Consider the following 14,874-nt stretch of genomic DNA (forward strand, 5'->3'; position numbering starts at 1 on the left):
GTTTACATGTGGGTTGTTTTTCTTTTCTCCCCTTCCCTGGGGTTTGATGGAACGGTCCTCTGGGGGGGGGGGGGGGGGGGGGGGTGTTTTAGTATTTTTGTTTGTAGGTTTGGGTTGTTTTTCCTTTCTCCCTTTCCCTGGGGTTGATGGGACGGTCCCCTGGGGAGGGGGGGGGGATGTTTTGGTTGTTTTGTTTTTGGCTAATCACACGTTTGGTTAAAGGCTGACCGCACAGGTGTAGGAACTCCTGGCAACACCTGTGCTAAGACTGTCAGAAACAAAGGCAAAGATGCAGCCAGTTCAACCAGTCTGTTGGAGGACTAACGCGGACGTGGTTTCCAGCCATGGTCCCTGGAGGGGGGTGTTTCTCCTGGGCCAGGTGTGTGTGGTCGCCGGGAGGCTTCCCGTGAGGGTGGGGTACTGTTGTATGGCTGGGGGGGCCTGGCTGCTGGTTTGTTTGCCTTTTGTGTTTCCTCCCAGGTGGCATGCATTTGGGACTGAGTGGCTGTGTTGCTGAGGCTGTTAGGACTTCACCCTGATCACCTGCGACTCGTCAGGACTCACAGCTGAGGTGCATCTGGAGGGATTGGAGTATGTTGGCATTTAAGACTGAAGTGCACAGTGTGCATTTGCCAGAGACTCGACCTTGTGACCAGACGGGTGAGATCGTCGTCTTGGGAGCCATCTCATCAGCAGCGGACGCTGAGAATGTCCAGGTTTGATGCACGGTCTGTGAAAGAGGAGAGGGTGAGGTCTCACGCTCGTCAGCACACTTCCTGAGGTACGTTGGATTTTGTGACTAACAGTTATACAGTCAGTAAATGTGGTGTCCCTCACACCTTATTGTATTGAGCTGTATGTTAGTCATGTATCAGCTTCCACTGCGGTGGAGTTTTGTGAACTGGATGTTCCATGCCTGCAGGTTGGAAGCTGATCAGTAATCAAGCCAGGAAGTGTTTGCTGTTTGTACACCTTTAAGTGTTCTGTGTGTAGAGTGTGGACTCACATAATGGTTCCTTCTTTCACAGACTCGGTTGTTGCGGCCACCTGGGGGGTGTCGGCGGGGTCCTTGGGTCCGAAACAGCTTCTGGCTCCGGACCATTAGCGCTGCTGGGAGCGCACCACGCCAGGCCGCACCTTTTATTATTATTATGATCACTGTTATGTATTAAATTCAGTTAGCCTTTGTTCCGTGCTCTGCTTATTTCATACTGGGTCCTTCAAACGCTGGTCGGTTCTCCGAGCTGCGTCCGACACACAACAAAAAGAGTGGGATGTTGAAAACAAAGTGGTTTGCTGTGTTAGTGACAATGCAGCTAACATATCTAAAGCAGTTTAAATCCTGAAATGGACCCACCATCCATGTCTTGCACACACAATTAACCTGTTTGTCAGACATGCTCTGAAGGTGATGAAGTCCACTGTGGACAAAGTGAAGGTGATACTGGAATTCTTCCACAGGAACACTAGCCACAAAGAAGCTCAAATCTATTCAATTTATTTTCATTTATATAGCGCCAAATCACAATAGAGTTGCCTCAAGGCACTTCACACAGGTAAGGTCTAACCTTACTAACCCCCCAGAGCAACAGTGGTAAGGAAAAACTCCCTCTGAGGAAGAAACCTCAAGCAGACCAGACTCAAAGGGGTGACCCTCTGCTTGGGCCATGCTACAAACATAAATTACAGAACAATTCACAGAACAATTCATGGACGAATATACAAGAAATGCTGTTGGTGCACAGGACAGGAGGGTTGCCAACACAAATACAACTCCCATCTCTGGATGGAGCTGCACCTTAAACAGAGAGAAAAATCAGAATCAGGCATCAGAAAGACAAGAAATACTGTATAATTTGCCAGCATTAATCAACAAGAAAGACAGAAGAATACTAAGGTGATCGCCGGCCACTAGCTCTAAGCTTCACTGAAAGACCCAGAATCTAGGTAACGTTGAGGCCACGGCACTCTCCGTTTCCTAATACAATGAATTAAAAGAGTAAAAATCATAAAACAAAACTGTACCACTATGCTAGCCATACGAAAGGGAAAAGAAGTGCATCTTGAGTCTGGACTTGAAAGTCTCCACAGAATCTGACTGTTTTATTGACACAGGGAGATCATTCCACAGAACGGGCATGATAAGAGAAAGCTCTGTGACCCGCAGACTTCTTATTCACCCTAGAGACACAAAGTAGTCCTGCACCCTGAGAACGCAAAGCCTGGGCCAGTTCGTAAGGTTTAATTAGGTCAGCTAGGTAGGGAGGTGCCAGTCCATGAACAATTTTATAGACTAGTAGCAGAACCTTAAAATCTGGTCTCACTGGGACAGGAAGCCAGTGAAGGGATGCCGAACTTTCTGCTTCGTGTCAAAAGTCTGGCTGCAGCATTTTGAAACAAATGGAGATCCCTAATGCTAGACTGCGGTAAACCAGAAAATAGAACATACCAGCAGTTATTGGCATGTATAACTGAGTATCATCAGCATAGCAGTGAAAGGTAATCCCAAAATGCCGCAATATGTGCCCAAGGGGTGCTACATTAAAGGGGAAAAGCAGGGGGCCTAAAACAGACCCCTGTGGAACCCCAAATTTCATGTCACTAAGGTTAGAGGTAGTGTTACTGTACAAAACACAGTGAGAACGACTGGTCAAGTATGACATCAGCCATGCAAGGGCACTCCCAGTAATCCCAAAATGATTTCCAGCCTATCAAGCAGAATATGATGATCCACTGTATCAAATGCATCACTGAGATCTAACAGCAACAGAACCGTAGTGGTGACCAGATCCATTGTAAGCAGAAGATCATTCATCACTTTAGTGAGAGCTTTCTCTCTGGAATGATATTTTCTAAAAGCAGACTGCAGTGGCTCAAAGAGATTATTCTCAGTAAGATAGGCTACGAGTTGCCTTGACACCACTTTTTCCAGAATTTTAGAGCAAAATGATACATTTGATATCGGCCAATAGTTTTTCAATACACTAGGGTCAAGATTAGGTTTCTTAAGTAATTTTTTAACCACTGCAGATTTAAAACATTTAGGAACAGATCCAGAAGTTAAAGAAAGATTAAATCTATCCAACAACAGATAGGCATGCCTGAGCTGAGGCTCAAACAGGAGTGTATTACAAAGTAGAACTCAGCCTTTTATATACTAAAATGGATTATGGAGTCCAGAAATGTAGACATCTTTACCCTGGCTGTTTCTACAGCTACTGTTCCTCTGTAGACATCAGCGACATACTTAGGAGCAATTAACATATCCATGTGTTTTGTAATTATATGGGTGAAAATAAAAGCATGCTCAAAGTGATGCATAAAATGGCGCTAACAATGGCAGCATTAACGTTCTTAGAGGACCTTGTAAATGGTGCAATCTGACGTGAGTATTCAGGGAACACTAGGATTTACTTGCAAATAATGAAAATTGGCTCATAAGCTGATTTTGATTACCAAGGCCACTGTGACTGGAGTTGCGCGCAGAACATGGCTGGCCCAAAGTGCAATACAGCGAGGAGCCAGGGGTTGTCTGTGCCCACACAGGTGCTGACCACACTGCGCTTCCTGGCAACAGGGGCATTCCAGCAGGAGCTGGCCGATCGGTCAGGAGTGTGCCAATCATCAATCAATCATCCGAATGTCATCCAGATACATCACATTCCAACATTAAAACACAATTTGCAGTGAGAGCCGGTTTCCCAAATGTAATCGGAGATATTGACTGCACACATATAGTGAAAGGTGCCATCACATGATGAATTAGTTTTTATTAATAGGAAACATTTTCATTCCATCACTGTTCAAATCATATGAGATGCGCAAATGCACACTGCTTTGAGCTTTTACACACGCGGGCGCACTCATTTAATTTTCATTTTACACTGCAGTGAGTTACATGGCAGAACAACGGACGAGCCACAGTTTTCATTGTTCTTGCACACTGCCTGCTTTAATTTTTACACACGGCATCACAGAGACAATGGCGGAAGACATCAAACACACTACTCTCCACACTTATGGTACTGGCAAATAACACAATGAAACAATTTAAATAAATTTGTATATTCAGATGGGGGCGTGGACAGGGAGGTGTTTGGTACTTCTGCATGTGCAATCAATTCCACATTGATTGGGATATACAAATGGAATGTGCTTGGATCCATGTGTATGCACACTTTGATACATCTGAATTTTGTGTGGTTGGGTAAATCCAAGAGGAGGGAAGAGATGCAAGAGAGTGAGGGAGTGGTCAAGGTGGACACACAAAAATTAAACCGGCAGATGCAAGAGTGTAAGTGAAGGGCATACAAATGGAGAACAAAATCAGTGACTACGGCAATGAACTAAACACATGGCTGAAGTCTAAAAGATAATAACCATAACAAAGTAACCTGTAGATAAACAGCATAACTGCATAACAGAAAACAAAATCCAAAACAATTGTATAAAGTGTAGCACAAAAAAGGAATGAAACAGTAAAAGACCACATAAAAAGAAGGAGAAAATAAAACCAGAAACAAAGGCATAATGGAAAAAAAAACAATAACTGGACAGACACTACCACTGAATAAACCACATGACTAAAGTAAGAAAAACTGTGTCAGCCAGATCCCGTCAGATCTCAGAAGCTAAGCAGAGCAAGATCTGGTTAGTACTTGGATGGGAGACCTCTTTGGAACACCAGCGGCTGTGTGTGTTTCTCCAGGTAAAACTGGAGTTGCGTCAGGAAGGGCATCCGGCGTAAAACTTGTGCCAATTACCAATGCGGATCTGGCTGTATGCGCTGTGGTGACCCTGAACAAAACAGGGAGCAGCCGAATCAACAACAACAACACAGTAAACAAAACCAGAGACTACAGAATACTGAATAGAAAATAAATGATGAACTCAGAATGAAACTAATAACTAGCCTCTACTGGAGGTTGGCTCTCACTGCGGTATTGTATCACTTCCTGTTCCGGAGCACAGCAGTGTTTTGCTGTTTAATCTGCGCAGTTAGATTGATGTAGGTAACTAGATAACGATTTGTTTCACAGTGTAATCTTCACGTGCCTTAACTAAAGCACTCCCTCTGCTGAATCACCTCTAAATTATTTACACATTATTCACTTTGTGTATTTTTAGGAATCCGCTAGCTTAGCGCAGCCATTAGCTCTTAGCCGGTTTAGCATGGTGGCTTCTCCTGTCTCTCCCACACTTTTTCTGCTCTGGGTGTGAAATGTTCAGTTATTCCTCGGCCTCCTTTAGCAGTAATGGTACTTGTAATAAGTGTAGCTTATTCGTAGCTTTGGAGGCCAGGCTGGGTGAATTGGAGACTCAGCTCCACACCTTGGAAAATCCTACAGCTAGCCAGGCCCCTGTAGTCAGTGCGGACCAAGGTAGCTTAGCCGCCGTTAGTTCTCCTCCGGCAGATCCTGAGCTGCCGGGAAAGCAGGCCGACTGGGTGACTGTGAGGAGGAAGTGTAGTCCTAAACAGAAGCCCCGAGTACACCGCCAACCCGTTCACATCTCTAACCATTTTTCCCACTCGGCGACACACCCGCCGAGGAACAAACTCTGGTTATTGGCGACTCTGTTTTGAGAAATGTGAATTTAGCGACACCAGCAACCATAGTCAATTGTCTTCCGGGGGCCAGAGCAGGCGACATTGAAGGAAATTTGAAACTGCTGGCTAAGGCTAAGCGTAAATTTGGTAAGATTGTAATTCACGTCGGCAGTAATGACACCCGGTTACGCCAATCGGAGGTCACTAAAATTACCATTGAATCGGTGTGTAACTTTGCAAAAACAATGTCGGACTCTGTAGTTTTCTCTGGGCCCCTACCCAATCGGACCGGGAGTGACTTGTTTAGCCGCATGTTCTCCCTGAATTGCTGGCTGCCTGAGTGGTGTCCAAAAAATGAGGTGGGCTTCATAGATAATTGGCAAAGCTTCTGGGGAAAACCTGGTCTTGTTAGGAGAGACGGCATCCATCCCACTTTGGATGGAGCAGCTCTCATTTCTAGAAATCTGGCCAATTTTCTTAAATCCTCCAAACCGTGACTATTCAGGGTTGGGACCAGGAAGTTTCTCTGTGAGTTTCTCTGTGAATTTTCGGACCTTTTATCTGACTTAGTGCATTTAATCTATTGTTAGACTCGACTGGCTTAGCTCAAAATGTAAATGAGTCCACCCACCACTTTAATCATACTTTAGATCTTGTTCTGACTTATGGTATGGAAATTGAAGACTTAACAGTATTCCCAGAAACCCCCTTCTGTCTGATCATTTCTTAATAACATTTACATTTACTCTGATGGACTACCCAGCAGTGGGGAATAAGTTTCATTACAGTAGAAGTCTTTCAGAAAGCACTGTAACTAGGTTTAAGGATATGATTCCTTCTTTATGTTCTCCAATGCCATATAGCAGCACAGGGCAGAGTAGCTACCTAAACTCTGTGAGTGAGATACATTATCTCGTCAACAGTTTTATATCCTCATTGAGGACAACTTTGGATGCTGTAGCTCCTCTGAAAAAGAGATCCTTAAATCAGAAGTGCCTGACTCAGTGGTATAACTCACAAACTCGCATCTTAAAGCAGATAACCCGTAAGTTGGAGAGGAAATGGCATCTCACTAATTTAGAAGAGCTTCACTTAGCCTGGAAAAAGAGTCTGTTGCTCTATAAAAAAGCCCTCCGTAAAGCTAGGACATCTTACTACTCATCACTAATTGAAGAAAATAAGAAGAAACCTCCGCTTTCTCTCCGATTGTTCTGTCTGAGTTATTTTCATTAGTTACTTCCTCCAAACCATCAACATGTCTATTAGACCCCATTCCTGCCAGGCTGCTCAAGGAAGCCCTACCATTAATTAATGCTTCGATCTTAAATATGATCAATCTATCTTTATTAGTTGGCTATGTACCACAGGCTTTTAAGGTGGCAGTAATTAAACCATTACTTAAAAAGCCATCACTTGACCCAGCTATCTTAGCTAATTATAGGCCAATCTCCAACCTTCCTTTTCTCTCAAAAATTCTTGATAGGGTAGTTGTAAAACAGCTAACTGATCATCTGCAGAGGAATGGTCTATTTGAAGAGTTTCAGTCAGGGTTTAGAATTCATCATAGTACAGAAACAGCATTAGTGAAGGTTACAAATGATCTTCTTATGGCCTCAGACAGTGGACTCATCTCTGTGCTTGTTCTGTTAGACCTCAGTGCTGCTTTTGATACTGTTGACCATAAAATTTTATTACAGAGATTAGAGCATGCCATAGGTATTAAAGGCACTGCGCTGCGGTGGTTTGAATCATATTTATCTAATAGATAACAATTTGTTCATGTAAATGGGGAGTCTTCTTCACAGACTAAGGTTAATTATGGAGTTCCACAAGGTTCTGTGCTAGGACCAATTTTATTCACTTTATACATGCTTCTCTTAGGCAGTATTATTAGACAGCATTGATTACATTTTCATTGTTACGCAGATGATACCCAGCTTTATCTATCCATGAAGCCAGAGGACACACACCAATTAGTTAAACTGCAGGATTGTCTTACAGACATAAAGACATGGATGACCTCTAATTTCCTGCTTTTAAACTCAGATAAAACTGAAGTTATTGTACTTGGCTCCACAAATCTTAGAAACATGGTGTCTAACCAGGTCCTTACTCTGGATGGCATTACCCTGACCTCTAGTAATACTGTGAGAAATCATGGAGTCATTTTTGATCAGGATATGTCATTCAATGCGCATATTAAACAAATATGTAGGACTGCTTTTTTGCATTTGCGCAATATCTCTAAAATTAGAAAGGTCTTGTCTCAGAGTGATGCTGAAAAACTAATTCATGCATTTATTTCCTCTAGGCTGGACTATTGTAATTCATTATTATCAGGTTGTCCTAAAAGTTCCCTGAAAAGCCTTCAGTTAATTCAAAATGCTGCAGCTAGAGTACTGACAGGGACTAGAAGCAGAGAGCATATCTCACCCATATTGGCCTCTCTTCATTGGCTTCCTGTTAATTCTAGAATAGAATTTAAAATTCTTCTTCTTACTTATAAGGTTTTGAATAATCAGGTCCCATCTTATCTTAGGGACCTCTTAGTACCATATCACCCCAATAGAGCGCTTCGCTCTCAGACTGCAGGCTTACTTGTAGTTCCTAGGGTTTGTAAGAGTAGAATGGGAGGCAGAGCCTTCAGCTTTCAGGCTCCTCTCCTGCGGAACCAGCTCCCAATTCAGATCAGGGAGACAGACACCCTCTCTACTTTTAAGATTAGGCTTAAAACTTTCCTTTTTGCTAAAGCTTATAGTTAGGGCTGGATCAGGTGACCCTGAACCATCCCTGAGTTATGCTGCTATAGACTTAAGACTGCTGGGGGGTTCCCATGATGCACTGAGTGTTTCTTTCTCTTTTTGCTCTGTATGCACCACTCTGCATTTAATCATTAGTGATTGATCTCTGCTCCCCTCCACACCATGTCTTTTTTCCTGGTTCTCTCCTTCAGCCCCAACCAGTCCCAGCAGAAGACTGCCCCTCCCTGAGCCTGGTTCTGCTGGAGGTTTCTTCCTGTTAAAAGGGAGTTTTTCCTTCCCACTGTCGCCAAGTGCTTGCTCACAGGGGGTCGTTTTGACCGTTGGGGTTTTTCCGTAATTATTGTATGGCTTTGCCTTACAATATATAGCGCCTTGGGGCAGCTATTTGTTGTGATTTGGCGCTATATAAATAAAATTGATTGATTGATTGATAGAAAATCATACTGTAGAAAGGGGAAATAAGAGGAGCGACTCCCCTAGGGGCCGAAACATGACATGCACACAATTCCTGATGCTTACTTAAGGCAGGCATTTATTTTTTTCAGATGAAGTTTTGAGCCGGTCATTAAATGAGGCAGATCTTGGTTCAAGGTCAGGCATTTAATCAAGGAAATACGTAAGCCTAATTGGTTCTGGGGATTCTCCGCAAATCGTTCAGCGCCTCCATTATAGTATACATATAAAGGATTTTGTCATTTTTATACATATAACAGATTTTGTTATAATGGACACAATTCGATGGTCCACCTGAATCCATTACATCGAATTTTAATGTACTTTCTTTGTTTCGAGCTTGTGTCATTACCAGTGACTGTTTAATGGTAACCACACAAAAATATTTGGCTTTAAATATATAGATAATGATTTACCATCCCCTGCTAGAATGGTGTGTGAGTCCAATATTTAATTATCAATGTCCATTGTTCACTGTTGTTACCTAATATCCCTAATTTCTTCAAAAGTATTAGTTCTATCAACTTTCTGTTTTCGTTCCATTTATACTTGACTCAAAATACATAAGCATACTAAACGGCAAATGTCGCCTCTCCCCAGTTTCTCTGTGATTGAAGCCGTAGTCATATGTGCACACACACACACACACACACAAACACACATACATGTACACAGACGCCACTTGGCTTTTGAAGATTAGCATTTTTACCTAAAGCCATCAAATATGGCCATCAGGTATTGTCAAGGCTTTGTGTCTGTCCATCCTTCCATCTGTCTGTCTCTCTGTGCTGAGCATAAATCCAATCCTATTATTGCCAGAATCATCAAATTCACAGGGAACATTCTTGGGACATATACCTTGGACAAGTTCAAAGCCTCTGGGGTCCGAGGGCATTTTCTGGACCATTCACTCGCCTGGCATAAATGTTTTATTATTGCTGTTAACAGCTCTCCCTGCATCCCACAATCAAGTTTTATGTCTCTTTTTTTCAGGACAGCCTGTGCTTTCAGAATATATATGTTTTTGTTGTGTTTTATAAGTGTAATAAAGGTTTACAATCAAAAATAGGCAAGGGAAAAATAAAGCAAAAAATAATTTTTCACACATTTTTTCAAAACACACAGCAAACTATAATAAACAACTGTTTTGACACTTTATAAAGGTAATTTGAGGTCTTGTGTGAAAGTCTGCACAACAAAAACGTTCAAACAATAAACACAAATGCACATTTTGAACAATATATACAAAATGGTCTATGCGTTTTGTTGTCCATTGATATGGTAAACAGTGCTTTATGCAGAGAAAGCAACAGAGTTATCCAGTAACATTCACATGCAAACTAGTGGAGCAATCCTGATAGTTACATACTCTTTGTTTGAGCATGTGAGATTGTCATCAGAGGCTCTCCATCTGCTCCTGCGTTCACTGATCGCTGTGCGTAATGGTGCAGGGCACACTCAGTATGTACTAATTGGAGCACCCAGGGGGCTATTCAAACGGGCCAACTAGTAACATATCACTCCTGAAAATGATCTTTGGCTTTTCACGTGAGGTAAATCTGCCTTACGATTGGATTTTGGAAAACCATGTGACGGTGAACCAATTCCGATTGAACACTCACATTGCGCACGTCATCACACAGCTTCTATGAGGAGAACAAAGATGGGCAGTGGCTGGCTTGAAAGTCTGCAGAGTACGTTTCTATCTTATATAATTCAAAAGTTATTTATAATTTAGTAAAGCTTGGTCTTAGCCGTCGTATACGACGGCGTCGGCCCCAGAGGGTTAAATAGTAACATTCGGTTACTGTTCTTACACTATGAATCATGCAAATCAGTTTTTTTTTTTTTTTTTTAAGGGGCAGGATGGCAGCCAATCAGAGGCACTCCAAAACTGTTTTATTTATGTCTAGATATAACCTCTTTGTCATATATTCTGTAAATGGTAGTGAGAAATAAACACTTCTATAAAAATAAAAAAAAAAAACAGAAAACACTATTTTTGGAACATCATAACACCTCTGGAGTGATTTACAAGATATCTCACGGATGTCAGCATGCATGCTAACATCCACTAACTCAAAGCTAACTTCCCCTCTTGTCAAAAGCTCATGAATGTGCACACACATGCCCTCCTGCAGACACAATTAAAACATAAATAAAATATTGTTTATGATTGATTGAGTTTATTCTGCGACATCAATACAAACATATCGAGGTGATTGCATCAATGATACACTGATAACACAATAAAGCATAAACACTTATTTCCATTATGCTGCTTGTGAAATTATCATGTGACAGCGCAGAATTACTGTATTTAACTGGATGTCATTTAAATACAAATAACCATAAAAACCTCTACACTCATGACCTCTAAAAGTAAAATCTGGCTCTCATCCTCATCAAATAATATGCTTATGTTGCCAACATGAATGAGAGAAGATCATATCATCTCACCATGTCATTTAGGTCCTTCAGACATTTTTCAGTAAATTCGTTCTGGAGAGCACTAATATGGCGAAAACGCTTCAGCTTTAGACCCCCTGACCACATACCTCTTGCCCCCCACCATTTTAAGTAATTTTCTTTTTGTGCCTCTCATATGCCTGGAAAGCCCTCACCATCTCATTTACGTCCTTCAGACTTTATTTTCAGTAAATGGTTCTGGGGAGCATTAGCATGGCTAAAACCCTTTATGTAATTTACACACTAAATAGTCACTTACTGACCTCATGAGATGTCAAGGTGCGTGTTGCCTCTCACTTTATCGTTCCCGGTTTCAGTGTCAACTCAACATTTTGTATTTCCTATTTCAGTGTCCACTGTCCACTGAATTCTCGCGAGATCTCCTCTATTCATGCAAGAGCTCCGTTTTCTTTTTTAAATTGAGACAAATGAAAAGTAACACAAAAACCTTAAAGATGATGAAAATACCACAGCAACAACATACTGAAAAACAGGTTAATCTCCTGTGCTGTTTTTTCATGGATGTGTTCAACATTTGACATTTCCTGTTTCAATGTGGACTCAAAATTTGGCATTTCTGGTTTCAGTGTTGTCTTTCCACTGAATTCCCACAAGCTCGCCTCTATTTGTGCAAGATCTCCTTTTCTTTTTTTTTAAATTGAGACAAACAAAAAGTAACACAAAAACCTTACATAGAATGAACATGCACATAGAACAGCAAAAACAACGTACTGAAAAACAGATTAATTTGGTAGATCTCCTCTTTCTCTTTTATTTCACTCACTATATACTACTACTATAATAGGGTTGCGGGCCTAGGTTTGACTACCGGCTGAACGCTCCTTTCCAGCACCCTGGAGTAGACTTTACCAGGTAGGCTGAGTAGTGTGATGTGCATGTAATTAACACACTCTCTGGTCCCCATTATAAAAACCACCCCAGTTTGCCACTCCTTGGGCGCTGTCACAGACCTCAACACAGTGTTGAAGAGACATCTAGTCCAAGACAGTCCCTCCACACTCAGAGCCTTCAGACGGATCTCATCTACCCCCAGGCCTTGTCACTGCAGAGTTGTTTAACTACCTCAGTGACTTCCACCAGGGAAATTGATGATAATCCCCCTTCAGCTTCCAGCTCTGCCCTTACTCTGGAGGGCGCTCTGATCTAATGCAGAAGTTCCTTAAAGTGCTCCTTCCAGCGTCTGATTACCTCCTCAGTTGAAGTCAACAGAGTCCCATCCTTACTGTAGACAGCTTGGGTGGTTCCCGTTTTTCACTCCTGAGGTGCCTCATGGTCCGCCAGAAGCACCTTGGTGCCGACAGAATGTTCTTCTCTATGATTACTCAGAAATATTCCCACACCCGCTGCTTTGCCTCCCTCACAACAGAGACTGCCGGCCTTCAGGCCTGTCGGTACCTTGCAAATGCCTCTGGAGTCCTCCGAGATAACATATCCCGGAAGGACTTCAATTGAGTGGCTTCCCTGACCACCGGTGTCCACCATGGTCTTTGAGGGTTGCCGCAACTTGAGGCACCTAAGACCTTCAGGCCACAGCTCACCACTGCAGCTTCAGCAACAGAAGCTTTGAACATTGCCCATTATGGTTCAATGCCTCCAACATCCACACGGATACCAGAAAAGCGCAGCCAAAGGTGTGAGTTGAATATCTGTCGGACAGTGGGCTCCTCTAGACGTTGCCACTTTACTATTACCATCTCGTAAGAATTAATTTTGGAGACTTTACGCAGCTTCAAGTCTCCAAAATTAATTCTGATGAGAATAGGGTTGCAGTTCTATCCTCTCTCAGACAGGAGTAGGAGTCAGATTTAATCAGCTACGGCAGGGTCAGGCACTTTTGGAGGAGCTTGCTGCACTGGCTGATGAAGGAAACTGTGAGCTGGACATGGGTGCTCTGAGGGCACAGTACAACACAAGGCAGAATGTGTTCCACCAAAAAACTCTGTCATAATTGTGTTTAGAAACCAGTCACCATTTGTTCTACACTCAACAAAAATATAAACGCAACACTTTTGGTTTTGCTCCCATTTTGTATGAGATGAACTCAAAGATCTAAAACGTTTTCCACATACACAATATCACCATTTCCCTCAAATACTGTTCACAAACCAGTCTAAATCTGTGATAGTGAGCACTTCTCCTTTGCTGAGATAATCCATCCCACCTCACAGGTGTGCCATACCAAGATGCTGATTAGACACCATGATTAGTGCACAGGTGTGCCTTAGACTGCCCACAATAAAAGGCCACTCTGAAAGGTGCAGTTTTATCACACAGCACAATGCCACAGATGTCGCAAGATTTGAGGGAGCGTGCAATTGGCATGCTGACAGCAGGAATGTCAACCAGAGCTGTTGCTCGTGTATTGAATGTTCATTTCTCTACCATAAGCCGTCTCCAAAGGCGTTTCAGAGAATTTGGCAGTACATCCAACCAGCCTCACAACCGCAGACCACGTGTAACCACACCAGCCCAGGACCTCCACATCCAGCATGTTCACCTCCAAGATCATCTGAGACCAGCCACTCGGACAGCTGCAGAAACAATCGGTTTGCATAACCAAAGAATTTCTGCGCAAACTGTCAGAAACCGTCTCAGGGAAGCTCATCTGCATGCTCTTGTCCTCATCGGGGTCTCGACCTGACTCCAGTTCGTCGTCGTAACCGACTTGAGTGGGCAAATGCTCACATTCGCTGGTGTTTGGCACGTTGGAGAGGTGTTCTCTTCACGGATGAATCCCGGTTCACACTGTCCAGGGCAGATGGCAGACAGCGTGTGTGGCGTCATGTGTGTGAGCGGTTTTCTTATGTCAATGTTGTGGATCGAGTGGCCCTTGGTGGCGGTGGGGTTATGGTATGGGCAGGCATCTGTTATAGATGAAGAACACAGGTGCATTTTATTGATGGCATTTTGAATGCACAGAGATACCGTGACGAGATCCTGAGGCCCATTGTTGTGCCATACATCCAAGAACATCACCTCATGTTGCAGCAGGATAATGCACGGCCCCATGTTGCAAGGATCTGTACACAATTCTTGGAAGCTGAAAATGTCCCAGTTCTTGCATGGCCGGCATACTCACCGGACATGTCACCCATTGTGCATGTTTGGGATGCTCTGGACCGGCGTATATGACAGCATGTACCAGTTCCTGCCAATATCCAGCAACTTCGCACAGCCATTGAAGAGGAGTGGACCAACATTCCACAGGCCACAATTGACAACCTGATCAACTCTATGCGAAGGAGATGTGTTGCACTGCATGAGGCAAATGGTGGTCACACCAGATACTGACTGGTATCCCCCCCAATAAAACAAAACTGCACCTTTCAGAGTGGCCTTTTATTGTGAGCAGTCTAAGGCACACCTGTGCACTAATCATGGTGTCTAATCAGCATCTTGATATGGCACACCTGTGAGGTGGGATGGATTATCTCAGCAAAGGAGAAGTGCTCACTATCACAGATTTAGACTGGTTTGTGAACAATATTTGAGGGAAATGGTGATACTGTGTATGTGGAAAAAGTTTTAGATCTTTGAGTTCATCTCATACAAAATGGGAGCAAAACCAAAAGTGTTGCATTTATATTTTTGTTGAGTATATTATACATCTGTGTAGTTAAT

The sequence above is a fragment of the Thalassophryne amazonica genome, chromosome 6, assembly GCF_902500255.1.
Source record: "Thalassophryne amazonica chromosome 6, fThaAma1.1, whole genome shotgun sequence".
In the NCBI taxonomy this organism is placed as follows: domain Eukaryota; kingdom Metazoa; phylum Chordata; class Actinopteri; order Batrachoidiformes; family Batrachoididae; genus Thalassophryne; species Thalassophryne amazonica.